Raw genomic sequence first — 17,127 nt, forward strand, 5'->3', positions numbered from 1 at the left:
CTATACTTTTTATAAATATATTGGAAGTAAGAGAACAAAGATCAAAGTGTAACTTATTTGTATAGCCAGGGGAAATAAGTAAGATTTTAAATGAATACTCATTGGGCTGAAGAGCATTTTTCTGTGTTGTAGTGCTCTATGACTATTCACCAGGGAGAAGGATGTGGAGGCTGAAGTGTTACAGGAAGAGGACAGTGATAGCATTAATTTTGAGAGGACTAAAACATAAAAGCAAGGATGAACTGCTGAGGCTTTACAAGGCACTGGTCAGACCTCGTCTGGAATATTGTGAGCAATTTTCAAAGGAAGATGTGCTGGCTTTGGAGAAGGTCCTAGGGGCACAAGAGTGATTTCACGAATGAAAGATCCTACATCTTTGCTTGTTGCAGAGATGGTCCTCAGAGACTGATTAACTTGGAGCCACGAAGGTGCCTTTAAGTTACATGGATTACCATTGAGAAACCAAGAACCTGCGGTTATGTAGCATCTCTCAGGTACATCAGAACCTCCTATGCCAATTCATGAGAGAAAACATAAGAGATTCTGCAGATCCTGGAAATCCTGTGCAACATACACAAACTGTTGGAGGAACTCTGGAAAATCTACAGAGGGAGCTAAACAGATAAAATTTCCAGCCAGGACCCTTCATAAAGACTGTGACAGTGGTGTAAGTGCAGACTAATACACCACTTTCTCATCTGATTGGCAGAATATCAATAATCTTACATATTAAAAGTTTCATTGAAAAGAGGGAAATGCAACATCTATCAACAAAAATAAGAAAAGCATCGAATTGATAAACAGGCATAAAAGTTGCAGTAGAAATGGGTCACTTGCAGTGGTCAGCTTGATATAAAAGAGTAAGGATAAACAGGTTCCTGAAGTATCCTGATAAATAAGATATTGCTTCTCAGCCTTTTGGCTCAGATTAAGTGTAGCCTCCACATGGACGACATCACCGTCTTCTGCTCTGATCTGAGGTCAGTTTGCAGGCTGATCAGCATCTGCGAACAGTTCGAGCAGGCGTTGGGGGCCAGGGTCAACCACATGAAAAGCAAAGCCATGCTCTTCGGCAACTGGCCCGACCATCAGGTCTGATCACGTGAAGGTGTTGGGGATCTGGTTTGGAGGGGCTGAGGCGTGCAACAAGAACTGGCAGGAGTGGACTGCCAAGGTCAAACAGAAACTGGGACTGTGGGGAGGGCGCTCCCTATCGATAGTGGGCAAGAACCTGGTCATCAGGTGTGAGGTGCTCTCAGGGCTGCTGTACTTGGCGCAGGTGCGGCCAGTCCCCCGCTCCTTCAGCTCGGAAATCACCTGAGCCGTCTTCAGATTCGTCTGGGGATCCAAGATGGAGCGGGTCAGACAGACCACCATGCACAAGTCCCTGGACAACGGAGGCAAAAACGTCCCCAATGTCGCCCTCACCCTGATGGCCAGCTTCGTGTGTGGCTGCATCAGATTGTGTGTGAATCCCAGGAATGTGGGAACCAAGTACCACTGTGTGCCCAGGTTCTACCTGTCGCCCTGGCTACGAAGGATGGGTCTGGCCCCTTTCCTGTGCAACACCCCTGTCAGCTGGTCATTGCTGCCATACCTGTCCTTCATAGAGAAGTTCTTTCAGGTCAATGCTTTTGATCACAGGGCCATCAGGCAGTGGTCAGCACGTAAGGTCCTGCAGGCACTGCAAGAGAAGGACGTGATGGACGCAGTGGGGTGGTTTCCTGAGCAGACCCTGGCAAAACGCCTCATCGCCAGACCTCACCAACAGGCAACAAGATCTCGCCTGGCTGGCGGTGTCAGGTGCCCTCCCAGTCCGATCCCTCCTGTACACCCGGAATGTCGTCTCAACACCCCTCTGCCTACGGGAAGACTGCAGTGAGGAGGAGTCGGTGACCCACCTCTTTGCACACTGTGGGTTTGCGGACAAGGTGTGGAGGAGGATGGAAGGGGCTGTGTCGAGGCTCATCCCCAGCAGCTGCGTAACAGAGGACTCTCTGATCTACGGGCTGTTCCCGGGGATGCACACTGAGACCAACACCTGGTGCTGCTGGCAGATCATCAATTCGGTCAAAGACGCTCTTTGGTCAGCCCGAAACTTGATGGTCTACAAGTACACGGAGATGTCCGTGGGGAAGTGCTGCCGACTGGCACATTCTCGGCTGCAGGAGTACGTGCTGAGGGACGCACTCAAACTTGTTGCAGCCACCGCAAGGGCCTGGTGGGGAAGGACCACAGTCTAGGGTTCTTCTCCCACGGGAGTTGAGGGGTGGGGGGGGGGGGCGGCGGAGTGTATACTCCTGAACAAGTGTATGTAAATATGGAATAACAGAGTGCCACATGGGTGGCAAAAAGTGTGAAAATGTAAGACAGTAATGGAAATAATTGTAAAGAATTGAAAGTCATTGAATGGTTTATTGTATATAATTTTATTTTTGAATAAAGTCTATTTTGATTAAAAAAAACTCTGTTCTTCCCAGTTTAATATTTGGTATGTACCTTACTTGTGGACCATGTATTAAACTGATTTTTGGGACAGGGAGTTGGGCTAGGAGCTTGCTCTGCCTTCTCCAAGCATCAACCTGCTATTACAGTAATGGGAATGGTGCACTTCCCTTTGGGGAAACTGAACTAAACCAGTTTAAAGGGCGATGTATTTATTTGTTTCCACGGTAGCTATTGTGTTTTGGCCTAGTGTAAACTGTTCCTCCAGTGACTTGTTTGTCCAGAATACATTATCTGTAGTCTCTTGTGTCCACTGGGAGCTTTATTATGTTAATAAGGAGTCTGACTTCCAGTTGGTGAGATAGTTACAAAATATAAAGCTCATTGCTTTGAAAATGGAGTCTTTTGGCTTTGTAGGAACAATCTATGGAGGGGAATAAACAGTCGATGTTTTGGCTGAGACTTCATCAGGGCCAGAAAGGAAAGGGGGAAGCAAAGGTGGGGTTAATGGAGGAGAACAAGTGATAGGTGAAGCCAGGTGGATGGGGCAGGAGTGGGGGATGAATCAGGGAGGTGATAAATGGGAAATGTAAAGGGCTAAATAAGTTGGAATCTGATCGGAGAGGTGAGAGGACCATAGGAGAAAGGGAAGGAGGAAGTGCACCAGGGGAGGTGATAGGCAGGTGAGGAGAAGAGGCCAGAATGGAGACATGAAAAAGAGGGAAGGCAGATGAAGGAATAATGACTGGAAGTTGGAGATATCGAAGTTCATACCATCAGGTTGGAACCTACCTTAAAAGAATGAAGTATTGCTCCTCCAACTTGAGAGCAGCCTCATTGTAGAGGAGGCCACAGACTGACATGTCAGAACGGGGAGAGGAATTGAAATGGTTAGCCGCCAGGAAATACCACTTTTTGCAGACATATGCTTTTCTTCGTCGGGTTTGAGCAATGTAGAGGAGGCTATACTAGGAGCACCGAATAGATTCGCAGCTGAAGTTTTGCCTCGCCTGTAAGGATTGTTTGGGGCCCTGAATGGAGGTGAGGGAGGAGGTGAATGGGCAGGTGTAGCACTTCTGTCGTTTGCATGGATAAGTGTAGGAAGGGAGATCAGTGGAGAGGAAACGAATGGACAAGGGAATTATAGAGGGAGCAATCCCTGCATAAGTTGGAGAGTGGGAGGGGGGTGAGATAAAGATGTGTTTGGTGGTAGGGTTCGGTTGTGAAGATGGAGGGGGTTGCAGCGAATGGTGTTTTAGATGCAGAGGCTCATGGGGTGGATGGCAAGGACAAGAGAAACTCGACCCTGTTCAGGCTAGGCAAAAGGAAGATGGGTTGAGCACAGATGTCTGGGAAATGGAGGAGATGTGGGTGGGAGCAGCATCAATAATGGAGGATGGCAAATCCCATTCTTTGAGGAAAGAGGACCCTGGAAATTAAAGGCTCATCCTGGGAACAGATGCAGTGAAGAGGAAGGAACTGGGGAAAAGGGAATGGCACTTTTCCAGGAGACGAGGTGGGAAGTACAGCTTTGAGGTGTGTTGAGGTTAATTTTTAAATTGTGGGGCGTAATTTTAACAGTCCTTCTGGAAATATCTAAGCAGCAAAACAAGAGGCTCACATCTGTGAAGGTATATAATCTGTCAGGAAGAGGTATTTGATTTCACAGAAGGTGATCAATAAGTTAAATGAGAAGTAAAGAAACTGCTCAAGACCAAACCACAGGATCCATTTAAGAAACTGCAGCTGCTATGTGATAGAAAAGGGAGGAAAATGCTCAAAATACTCAGTCAGTGCAAGCAGTGTCTATTAGATTGATGACCCATTATCAAAGGCTCAATGTGTACAGTTTTCCTTAAAATATTTAACCATTAAACATCCCAGTGCCAGGGTCCGGGATGTTTCAGATTGTGTACACAATATCCTGCAGTGGGAGGGAGAATAGCCAGATGTTGTGGTACATATTGGTACCAATGACATGGGTAGGTAAAGGGAAAAGGTCCTGAAAACAGACTACAGGGAATTAGGAAGGAATTTGAGAAGCAGGACCGCAAAGGTAGGCATCTTGGGATTACTGCCTCTGCCATGTGACAGTGAGTATAGGAATAGAATGAGGTGGAGGATAAATGTGTGGCTGAGGGATTGGAGCAGGGGGCAGGGATTCAGGTTTCTGGATGATTGGGACCTCTTTTGGGGCAGGTGAGATCTGTACACAAAGGACAGGTTGCTCTTGAATCCCAGGGGGATAATATCCTGGCAGGGAGGTTTGCTAAGGTTACTGGGGAGAGTTTAAATTAGAATCATTGGGGGTGGAAACCAAACTGAAGAGACTGGGGAAGAGAAGGTTGGCTCACAAATAGAGAAAGCTTGGAGACAGTGTGTGAGGGAGGATAGGCAGGTGAAGGAGAAGGGATGTGCTCAAACCAACGGTTTAAGATGTATCTATTCTAATGCAAGAAGCACCATAAACAAAGCAGATGAGTTTCGAGCGTGGATCAGTATTTGGAGATATGATGTGGTGGCCATTACAGAGACTTAGATGGCTCAGGGACAGTAATGTTTACTTCAAGTGCCAGGTTTTAGATGTTTCAGAAAGGACAGGAAGGAAGGCAAAAGAGGTTGATCAAAGATAGTGTCATGGCTGCAGAAAAGGTAGACGTCATGGAGGGATTGCCTACAGAGTCACTGTGGGTGGAAGTTAGGAACAGGAAGGGGTTAATAACTCTACTGGGTGATTTTTATAGGCCGCCCAATGGTAACAGGGATATCGAGGAGCAGATAGGGTCCTTGTATAGGTCCTAGATAAGTCCAGTGGGTCCAGACCCAGACCTATTAAACATTCCTTGTATGGTAACCCTTTCAATCCCAGAATTGTCCTTGTGAAACTCCTCTGAACCTTTTCCAATGCCAGCACCTCTTTTCTTAGATGAAGAGCCCAAAACTGTTCACAATACTCAAGGTGAGGCCTCACCAGTGCCTTATAAAGTCTTAGCAGCACATCCCTGCTCTTGCATCCTAGACCTCTTGAAATGAATGCTAACACTGCATTCCTCATGGCCTACTCTACCTGCAAGTTAACCTTTAGGGTGTTCTGCACAGGGGCTCCCAAATCCCTTTGCATCTCAGATTTTTGGATTTTCTCCCTGTGCCCAATGCTGGCCCTCTAGAACTGAGTCAACATAGTAGTAGTAGTTCCAGTTTAGAAAATAGTCTGCACATTTATTTCTTCTACCAAAGTGCATGACCATGCATTTTCCAACATTATACTTCATTTGCCACTCTCTTGCCCATTCTCCTAATGTGTCTAATGTGTCCTTCTACATCCTACCTGTTTCTTCAACACTACTTGCCCCTCCTCCAATTCTCGTATCATCTGCAAACTTGGTGCCAAACTCATCTATTCCATTATCTAAATCATTGATATACAGCATAAAAGGAAGTGGTCCCAACAATGACCCCTGTGGTCACCACTAGTCACTGACAGCCAACCAGAAAAGGATCCTTTTATTCCTGTTCGCTTCCTCCTACCAATCAGCCAATGGTCTAACCATGCAATCAAGTCTGCACTGCCATTTCATCATGGTTTATCCAGTTCCCTTTCAACCCCAATCTCTTGCCTTCTCCTCGTAACCCTTCATTGCCCTGACTAATCAAAAACCTGTCAACCTATACCTTAAATATACCCAATGACTTGGCCCTCCTCCTCAGCTGCTTTCTAAAAGAACACCCTGTAGTGGTATGCTACACGCAGCGCTGAAATAACGACACGGAGTCAGTAAACTGCAGTTAAAAAAAAGATTTTATTCGAACTTCGCGGCTTCGCTTTAAAGCCTCCCTGATACCGCCCTCCCCGGGCGCAGATGCTGTAGAGGGCACGTATTCACAGTCCCGCGCAGGCTTTTCCCTTTTTTGGTGAAGCAGACCTGGCGCCCTTTTGGGACTGGCCTTTATGCCAGTGCGCTGGCTATTTGTGAGCCGGTTCGAGTGCACCACATAACCCCCTCCACCCCCCCCAGAACCAGGATACACCCCCCACTGTCCACAGTCTGGGCCGGACCCTGTTTGGGAGGTCGGCCTCTGCGCCGCGGTGCTGGAAACTCGACCGGTTGCGCCAAGTCCACAAGGGCCGGTTTGAGTCGGTCCACCATGAAAACCTCCTCTCTCCCTCCAACATCCAGCACAAACGTGGACCCGTTGTTCCTGATCACCGTAAACGGCCCCTCGTAGGGCCGTTGCAGCGGTGGCCGATGCCCGCCCATTCATACAAACACAACCTTACAGTTCTGCAGGTCTTTGGGTACGCAGGTCGGGTTCTGCCCATGCAGCGAAGTGGGTATGGGGGCCAGGGTGCCGAGCCTCTCGCGTAGTCTGCCCAGGACTGCTGCGGGTTCTTTCTCGTGCCCCCTTGGGGCTGGTATGAACTCCCCGGGGACGACCAGGGTTGCGCCGTACACCAACTCGGCCGACGAGGTGTGCAGATCGTCTTTGGGCGCCGTGCGGATGCCGAATAGGACCCAGGGAAGCCCGTCCACCCAGTTAGCTCCTCGCAGGCGGGCCGTGAGAGCCGACTTTAGGTGACGGTGGAAACGCTCCACCAGGCCGTTCGACTGTGGGTGGTAGGCAGTTGTGTGGTGCAGATGTGTCCCCAAAAGGCTGGCCATAGCTGACCACAGGCTGGAGGTGAACTGGGCTCCTCTGTTGGAGGTAATGTGGGCCGGTACACCAAAGCGGGACACCCAAGTTGCGATCAGTGCCCGGGCGCAAGATTCAGAGGTGGTGTCAGTGAGCGGGATCGCCTCTGGCCATCTTGTGAACCGGTCCATGATAGTGAGGAGGTCCCGCGCTCCTCGTGACACTGGCAGAGGGCCCACGATATCCACATGAATATGGTCGAAACGCCAGTGGGTGGGTTGGAACTGCTGCGGCAGAGCTTTGGTGTGCCGCTGCACCTTGGCCCTCTGGCAGTGCATGCACGTACTGGCCCATTGACTGACCTGCTTGCGGAGTCCGTGCCAAACTAACCTGCTGGAGACCATCCGGACGGTTGTCCTGATGGAGGGGTGCGCTAAGTTACGAATGGAATCAAAAACGCGTCGCTGCCAGTTTTCCGGGACAACGGGACGGGGTTGGCCGGTGGTGACATCACAGAGTAGGGTCCTCTCACCTGGGCCTACGGGGAGGTCCTGGAGCTGCAAACCTGAGACTGCGGTTCTGTAACTAGGGGTCTCCTCATCTGCCTGCTGCACCTCTGCCAGCGCCTGAAAGTCTACCCCTTGGGAAAGGGCATGAATGTTAGGGCGAGAGAGCGCGTCCGCCACGACATTGTCCTTACCCGAGACGTGCCGGACATCCGTCGTGTATTCAGAGATGTAGGACAGATGGCACTGCTGGCGGGCCGACCAGGGATCAGACACCTTTGTGAACGTAAAGGTATGCGGCTTGTGGTCCGTGAACGCGGTGAAGGGCCTACCTTCTAAGAAGTACCTGAAATGCCGGATTGCCAGGTATAGCGCCAACAGTTCCCAGTCGAAAGCACTGTACTTAAGCTCAGGTGGTTGCAGGTGTTTGCTGAAAAACACCAGGGGTTGCCAGCGACCCGCGATGAGTTGCTCCAGTACCCCACTGACTGCCGTGTTAGATGCGTCCACTGTGAGGGCGGTAGGGACGTCCATTCTGGGGTGCACTAGCATCGCGGCGTTTGCCAAGGCTTCTTTCGTTTTAATGAAAGCCGCGGCGGACTTCTCGTCCCAGGTAATGTCCTTGCCAGGACCCGACATCAGGGCAAACAGGGGGCGCATGATTAGGGCAGCTGAAGGGAGGAAGTGGTGGTAGAAATTTACCATACCTACGAATTCCTGAAGGCCTTTGATTGTGGTGGGTCGGGGAAAATGGCGGACCGCGTCTACCTTAGCGGGCAGAAGGGTTGCCCCGTCTTTAGTAATCCTGTGGCCCAGGAAGTCGATGGTGTCGAGCCCGTACTGGCATTTGGCCAGGTTGATTGTTAGACCGTATTCACTCAGTCGGGCGTAGAGTTGATGGAGGTGGGACAGATGCTCCTGACGACTGCTGCTGGCTATGAGGATGTCGTCCAAATAGATGAATGCGAAGTCCAGGTCGCGTCCTACCACGTCCATTAACCGCTGGAACGTTTGTGCGGCATTCTTCAGGCCGAATGGCATGCGGAGGAACTCGAAAAGGCAGAACGGGGTGATGAGTGCCGTTTTGGGGATGTCGTCCGGATGCATCGGGATTTGATGGTATCCCCAGATGAGGTCTACCTTGGAGAAGATCCGTGCGCCATGCAGGTTCGCTGCAAAGTCCTGAATGTGCGGCACAGGGTAGCGGTCTGGAGTTGTAGCCTCGTTCAGCCTGTGGTAGTCGCCGCATGGTCTCCATACCCCTGTTGCTTTGGACACCATGTGCAGGGGGGAGGCCCATGGGCTGTCGGACCGCCGTATGATCCCCAATTCCTCCATCCTCTTGAACTCCTCCTTCGCCAGGCCGAGCTTGTCCGGGGGAAGCCGTTGAGCATGGGCGTGGAGGGGTGGTCCCTGGGTCGGGAAGTGGTGCTGTACGCCGTGTCGGGGCATGGCTGCCGTGAACTGCGGTGCCAGAACCGATGGGAAATCTGCCAGGACTCTGGTGAAGTTGTTGTCGGACAGCGTGATGGAGTCGAGGTGTGGGGCTGGCAACTGGGCTTCTCCCAGGGAGAACGTCTGAAAGGTCTCGGTGTGGACCAGTCTCTGCCTCGGCAGGTCGACCAGTAGGCTGTGAGACCGCAAAAAATCCGCACCCAGAAGCGGTTGGGCTACGGCAGCCAGAGTGAAGTCCCACATGAACCGGCTGGAGCCGAACTGTAGTTGCACCGTACAAGTGCCGTAAGTCCTCACCGTGCTGCCGTTCGCGGCCCTCAGGGTGGGACCCAGCTCTCTGTTGTGGATGTTGTAACTTGTCAGAGGTAAAACGCTGATCTTGGCACTGGTGTCAACCAAAAAACGGCGTCCCGAACGCTTGTCCCACACATTCAGAAGGCTATCCCGATGGCCAGCTGCCGTAGCCATCAGCGGCAGCTGGCCCTGGCGTTTCCCGGGAACTTGCAGGGCGGGCGACAGCGGCGGGCTTCTGTGCCCCACCGCTGGTGGTAGAAGCACCATTGTTCATTGGTCTCCTCACCTCTGCCTCTGGGGTTAGCGGGCTCTGCGGCCGGGCTTGGTCTGGTTTGCTGCTGGGAGCGTGGCCTGGTGAACTGTGCGACGGACGCCCCACTCTCCTTCTTGGCATTCCACAGCAAGTCCGCCCGGGCTGCCACCTTCCAGGGGTCGCTGAAATCTGCGTCGGACAGCAGCAGGCGTTTGTCCTCGGGCAGCTGCTCCAGGAATGCCTGCTCAAACATGAGGCAGGGCTTGTGTCCTCTGGCCAGAGACAACATCTCATTCATTAAAGCCGATGGAGGTCTGTCTCCCAAGCCATCCAGGTGCAGTAAACGGGCAGCCCGCTCGCGCCGTGAGAGTCCGAAATTCCTGAGGAGCAGGGCTTTGAATTCCGTGTACTTGCCGTCTGCCGGGGGCGACTGTACGAACTCCGCGACCTGTGCCGCTGTGTCCTGGTCGAGGGAGCTCACCACGTAGTAGTAACGGGTGTCCTCCGAAGTTATCTGCCAAACGTGGAATTGGGCTTCTGCTTGCTGGAACCATAGGTGAGCTCGCAGCGTCCAGAAGCTTGGCAGTTTCAATGAAAGTGCATGAACAGATGCGGCGTCGTTCATATTTGGCCCAAGTATCGTTTGGGCTGTCGGGGTCACCAATTGTAGCGGTGTGCTACATGCAGCGCTGAAATAACGACACGGGCTCGGTAAACTGCAGTTAAAAAAAAGATTTTATTCGAACTTCGCGGCCTCGCTTTAAAGCCTCCCTGATCCCACCCTCCCCAGGCGTGGTTGCTGTAGGGGGAATGTATTCACAGTCCCATGCGGGCTTTTCCCTTTGTTGGTGAAACAGACCTGGCGCCCTTTTCGGACTGGCCTTTATGCCGGCGCTCTGGCTATTTGTGAGCCGGTTCGAGTGCGCTAGGAAGTGGGTCGCCACAACCCCTCTATTCTGAGGCTGTGCCCTCTGTTCCTAGTCTCTCCCACCGTAGGAAACATCCTCCCCACACCCACTCTATTGAGGCCTTTCAACATTCGATAGGTTTCAGTGCGATTCCCCCTCATTATTCTGAACTCCAGTGAGTACAGACCATCAAATGCTCCTCATATGATAACCCTTTTATTTCCGGAATCATCCTTGTGAACCTCCTCTGAACCCTCTCCAATGTCAGCACATCCTTTCTTAGATAAGGGCCCAAATCTGCTCGAAATACTCCAATGTGAGGCCTCAACAGTAAATGAGACCTGATTAAGCAAAATAATAAGGTGCAAATATATTAACAGAAAAGTTTTCATCTTAGAAGAGGTGATTATAACAAATGGATATAAATTGAAGGCAAGGAATAGGATATTCTGAGAAGATTTGAGGAAGAATCTTGCCAGCCAAAGGGAACGCACAGTCTGACAGTATGGCAGTGACACAAACTCTCTTAAAATATAAGTATTCAGCTGAGGATCCACAACTCATGGTTTAGTGCAGAGCAAATTTACAAGGATGTTGTCAGGACTTGAGAACCTGAGTTATAGAGAATGGTTGAATAGGGTAGGAGTTTATTCCTTAGAGTGTAAGAGATTGAGGGGAGATTTGCTAGAGGTATACAGAATTATAACAGGTATTGAAAGGGTACATGCAAGCAGGCTTTATCCACTGAGGAGAATTGGAGGTCATGGGTTAAGGGTGAAAGGTGAAATGTTGAAGGGGAACATGAGGGGAACTTCTTCACTCAGAGGGTGGTGAGAGTGTGGAACAAACTAGCTGCAGGAGTGCTGGATGAGGGTTCAACGTCACCATGAGAACTATTAATAGGTATATGGATGGGAGGGGTATGGAGGGCTATGGTCCAGGAGCAGGTCAATGAGGCTACGCAGAATAATAGCTTGGCACAGGGCCTGTTTCTGTGCTGAAGCATTGAACTAACTTTAGAAAGCTGTAGTACAAGTGGTGGAAAGTGGGATCAGCATAGACAGGGAACGAATGGCAGGTATGGAAACCAAGGGCCAAAGATTCCATGAATCCATAGCTGTGGAGGCACAGTCACTAAGTAACTTCAAAACAGAAAGCAAAATATTTCTGAATACTAAAACACTCAAGGGATATGTAGCAGTGCTTGAAAATGGTTCTGTGGTGTAAGATCGGCTTTGACCTTAAAAATGGTGCAGCAAGCTTGAAGAGCTGGACAGCTTCCTCCTGCTCCATCAACCCTATCTACTGCTGAACCAGTCAGTATTGCCCTCATGCCCTCATTGTCCAGAATTTGCAATTCTAGAGAAATCATGTAAGCTATTAGAGCTGTAACTAAAACCACATTTGAAGTTGAAATGAAAAGTTTCAGCTTGTCCCCCAGTATGTAGATATTTTGAGTGTTCAAGTTTACAGCTCTCAGTCATGAATGACAGAAGTCTTTGAGCTTTGGACTGATTAGAACGTATCTTTCATCAGATTGATGGATTTTCTGCAATACTTGGATGAGGTTGGAGGCCTGTAAGTGAGTGGGTGGGAGAAAGAAAAGGGGCTCCTTGAACTTTACTTGTTTTGTTTGACACCAGAAATACAGCAGATGCTGGAAATCCAAAACAAGGCACACAAAATGCTGGAAGAACTCAGCAGGTCAAGCAGCGTCCACGGAAATGAATGAACAGTTGACATTTCTGCCTGAGATCCTTCTTTGGGACTGGAAAGGAAGGGAGATGACACCACAATAAAAAGCTGGGGAGGGGTTAGGGAAAGGAGGATAGCTGGAAGGTGATAGTTGAAGCTGGGCAGGTGAGAAAGGTAAAGGGCTGGAGAATGGGAATTGGAATTAAAATGCCTGTCCACCGGAAAGTTCTGTTTTTGGTGGATGGAGCAGAGGTGCGCAACTCTCTTTGTCGCTGTTGTTGTGTTAGTGTTGCTCTGCTGAACATTACTTATTTACTGCCCATTATGCCACTGGCGTTGGGGCAGCAATGTAGGTCCTACATTGCTGTTTGTCCTTGGCTATCTTCTCTATTGTGCCCCAGCTGTGGTTCAGGGTCCATGCCTCTGTGGGACAGTGCCATGTTGTCTTTGGTCTCCTGTGTTTCTGCCGCCCTTCAAGGGACCAATGAAGTGCTGTCTTTTTCATGGAGTTGGCCTCTAATCTCATCACATGCCCAATCCATCTCCAACATTTCCTCATGATGATTGTGGCCGTGTCCTCTTGGTGTCACTGAAAGAGTAGGATGAGTTTGGAGATCTTTCTTGGCCAGAAAATGCAGGGGATCTTCTGAAGACTCATGCTGTGGAATGATGACAGCTTGCAAGGTCATCCTGTCATGTGCCAGCATTTTGACCCATACAAGAGTGTGGACAGAACACAGTTCTGCTGGTACAGCTTCACCTTGGTGTGGACACTGTATTTGGTTAATCCCCATAAGTTGTTCATTGATCAGAAAACATTTCTATCTTTGCTGAGTCTGCACTAGATGTCGTCCTTGGTCCCACCATCCTACTGCCCAGGTAGGTGAATCTGCAGGTACTGATAAAACTGTTTCACCAGTTGCTGCCTTCAGTCTGTCAGACCCTGTCTATCTGTTTTCACTGGCGCCCAGTAAATGTTGGTTGTAACAATACATTTCTGCAGTTATCTGTCCAAGCTTGCCAGTGTTGTGCATGGTTCATACTTTCCAAAAACCAATGTTGATCTTGGTCTTGGTAGTGTTCAGGGATTACTTCATCCTGCCAGTAGCTTCATCTTGGTTTTCACTACTATCAGCAATGTAATTCCTGGGTAGAGAGTCAGGAATACCATTGCACACAGATATAGAAGGAATCTTCATTGCTTTTTCTAGTAACTTTTTTTTGACTAATCACAGTTGTTAGATGTGATTGGAACTCCTGAACCCCTGGACGACCGGTGGACTATACTGGCCTCTACCCTTTGACCTGTTTGGCATTGTTGACCCTACCAGGAGCTAAAACACAAGGCCTGTACTCCAGCCAACATAGTTCTCCAGGTCTTTGAGGCAGGCAAACCTCCAAATCCTACGCCAAGGTTGTGGTCCTCTTGGAATCTGCTTAACATTGTGGGCATGCTATGTTGGCGCCGGGTGTATTGGTATTTAACACAAATTATGCATTTCACTGTATGTTTTGATGTATATGTGATAAATAAGTAAATCTGAAATTTGAAACACAGTCTTTAAAATTAAATGATCCACAGTTTAAACATCTTAAGTATGGAATATTCAACAGGAACAGCATGGAACTGGCCCTTCATCCCATAATGTCTGCATGAACTAAATCCATTTGGCCTGGACATGGTCCACATACCTTTATTCTTCCATATTCATTTCTCTTTAAAGCAGCCCTTTAAACACCACAAATATATCTGAATTCATCACTGTCCCATAGTCTGTTCCAGGTACACTGTGTAAATAAAAATTTTGTCCTGTGTTTCTTACCATAGAACCATAGAACACTACAGCACAGTATAGGCCCTTCAGCCCTCCATGTTGTGCTGACCCATATAGTCCTTAAAAAAAAGTACTAAACCCACACTACCCCATAACCCTCCATTTTTCTTTCATCCATGTGCCTGTCCAAGAGGCTCTTAAATACTCCTAATGTTTCAGCCTCCACCACCATCCCTGGCAAGTCATTCTAGGCACTCACAACCTTCTGTGTAAAAAACTTACCCCTGATGTCTCCCCTAAATTTCCCTCCCTTAATTTTGTACATATGCCCTCTGGTGTTAGCTATTAGTGCCCTGGGAAACAGGTACTGACGATCCATCCTATCTATGCCTCTCATAATCTTGTAGACCTCTATCAAGTCCCCTCTCATTCTTCTATGCTCCAAAGAGAAAAGTCCCAGCTCTGCTAACCTTGCTTCACATGAATTGTTCTCCAAACCAGGCAACATCCTGGTAAATCTCCTCTGTACCCTCTCCATCTTCTTTAAACTAGCATAACATTTTGCAGCGCCAGTGACCTGGGTTCAATTCTGCCACTGCTTGTAAGGAGCTTGTACGTTCTCCCCGTGATCATGAGTTTACTCTGAGTGCTCCAGCTTCCTTCCAATTCCAAAAGCATACAGGTTAGGGGAGGGTCAGTAACTTGTGAGTAAACCATGTTAGTGTTGGAAACATGGCCCCACTTTTGGATGTCCCCAGCACATCTCGGACAGCATGGGTTGTTGACACAAAACAATGCTTTTCATTGCATGTTCGATGTTTAGGCATACATGTCACAAATAAAGAATATTTCTTTAGTCAGAGTGTGATGAATCTGTGGAACTCATTACCAGAGATGGATGTGGAGGCCATGTCATTGGGTATATTTAAAGCGGAGGTTGATAGGTCCTTGATTAGTCTGGGTGTCAAAGGTTACAGGGAGGAGGTGGGAGAATGGGGTTGAGAGGGATAATAAGTCAGCCAGGATGCAATGGTGGAGAAGACTTGTTGGACTGAATGGCATAATTCTGCTCCTATGTCTTATTGTCTTATAAAACTGATCTTTATCTTTAAATCTAAGTGTATGTCCTCTAACTTGACAATACCACCTTGGTAAAAAGATTCTGACCTTCTAAGGTAGTTTCTAATACTTTTTATTCAAAGCAGCTTCAGAACTAATGCAAAATGCTTGGATGTCAGTACTAGTTTAATCTTGAACAATACAATGTCAGTGTGGGGTTAGCCTGTTTTGAGAGTCAGATAAATCCCTGGATACCAGGACTAAGAGATACACACAGAATACCGGAGAAACTCAGCACCTCAGGCGATGCTGCCAGAGCCAAACTGTATCGGTCTCTGCCATTCCTTTGGATTTACCACCTTTGTGGGGAGGGGGTGCCTGCTGAATGGGCAACAGTTTGCACTCCTCGTTGTACTGCCCTGGCTTGCGTACCATGTAGACAGCTGGGCTGTAACATCCATGGTCAACCTCAACCAATGAAGACCCTCATAATTACAGGACAATTTATAATGACTAATTAACTACTAACTCGGCTTTGGACTGTCGGAGAAAACCAGAGTGCCCAGAGGAAACCCCCACAGCCACGGGGAGAAAGTGCAAACTCCTTACAGATGGCTCAGGAAATAAACTCCGAACTCCAGAATGGCCCAATCTGTAATAGCGCTGTGCTAACTGCTATGCTGCGTCCCTGGACATCAGAGCCAAGGTTTTACAGCAAAGTAAACAGTTGGAGATTAATGTTGCTATTTTAATCTTGGCAATGCATCAACTCACTGTTACAAACTGCAGATTTTGTAAATACGTATATCATAAATATGCGGTAATCCATACCAAAATACAGATGTTGTTCTTTCTAAACAGTTTTATGTGATATCTTCCGATTAATTGCTGTATTATGTGGAGCTGTTGACTGAAACTGCCACTGATTTCCTACAGGAAGGAAAGACACGACATTCAACCATTTGGATACACAATTTCAGAAAACTAAAAATAAGCCCTTAGAAATGTTGCAGGGGGAAAAAAAAGGCAGCCACATTATCTGAGGTTCCACCCACTGCTTTTCTGCAGTCTAAAAATAAATCCTCTTTTCACAGTGACATACTGTTTCAGAGAGCCCTGTGAAATTGCAGGAATTTCCAAAGTAATCCTGTAGAGAATGAACAGAAGTGTAAATATGTAACTACTGTCGTTTAATGGCAAGACTATTTCACTGTTTGATATAAACTACAGAGCCTGTTTTTTCACAATTCCATAAAATACAGGTTACAAGATTCACCCTAACTCCTTTGTCCAAAAAAAACAACAGCAGTGTGCACATTACAGAATCCAGCTTTTAATGCCAGGAATTTCAAGGGAGGTGAAAAAAATTAAAAATATCTAAAACCAAAGGCCCAACATACTTGTCCTTAAATATTTTTAATAAACACATGCTGAAGGACAGACAACATATTTGCTTGTGGAGCAGACTTTGGCATTTAAGGAAAGCTATTTTGGATAAAGACAAATTAATGTACAAACTGTTAATCAGTTTTTTGTTAAACTTCTGCATCACCTCCCAGGATTTAGGCAAACAGCCATGTAAAAGTTGAAAATTTTTGGATTCCCCCAGGTAATGTCTCTTTTCAGAACTACTGACAGAAGCAGCATGGGTATATTCTGCAGAACGCTAACCCAATGAACACTGTTATCCTGCGCGTAAACCCCCGATCAGAGATTGCACATTTATCATTTTGCAGTCTGTCTGCTCCTAATCCCACCACTTAACTGACACCCTAACCAACAACTATCATCCCGACATGTCCGCTGATGTTCTCCAAAGACTCCAGCAGATTTCCACAGATGTTCTGTAGAGAGCATTCTGACTGGTTGCATTCACCGTCTAGTATGGAGGGGCCACTGCACAGGATTGGAAAAACCTGCAGAAAACTGTAAACTCAGGCAGCTGCATCACATCAAGGTCATCTTCAATAGGTGATGCCTCAAAAAGGCAGCGTCTATCATTCAGGACTCCCATCACGTGGGACATGCTTTCTTCTCACTGCTACCATCAAGGAGGAGGTATTCGAGCTTGAAGACACACACTCAACATTTCAGGAACCAATTTT

At 48.1% G+C, this 17,127-nt stretch overlaps 1 long non-coding RNA gene and 1 pseudogene across 1 annotated transcript in view; one reads left to right on the forward strand and one right to left on the reverse strand.

The window, feature by feature from the left end:
* LOC132391932 (uncharacterized) overlaps nt 1-17,127 on the reverse strand; it is a 67,268-nt gene that overhangs the window by 34,043 nt on the left and 16,098 nt on the right. The gene's annotated exons all lie outside the window — the stretch shown is intronic.
* Nucleotides 2,440-2,616, forward strand: LOC132392030 (U2 spliceosomal RNA; annotated as a pseudogene).

This window comes from Hypanus sabinus, chromosome 3 (genome assembly GCF_030144855.1).
Source record: "Hypanus sabinus isolate sHypSab1 chromosome 3, sHypSab1.hap1, whole genome shotgun sequence".
Lineage (NCBI taxonomy): Eukaryota > Metazoa > Chordata > Chondrichthyes > Myliobatiformes > Dasyatidae > Hypanus > Hypanus sabinus.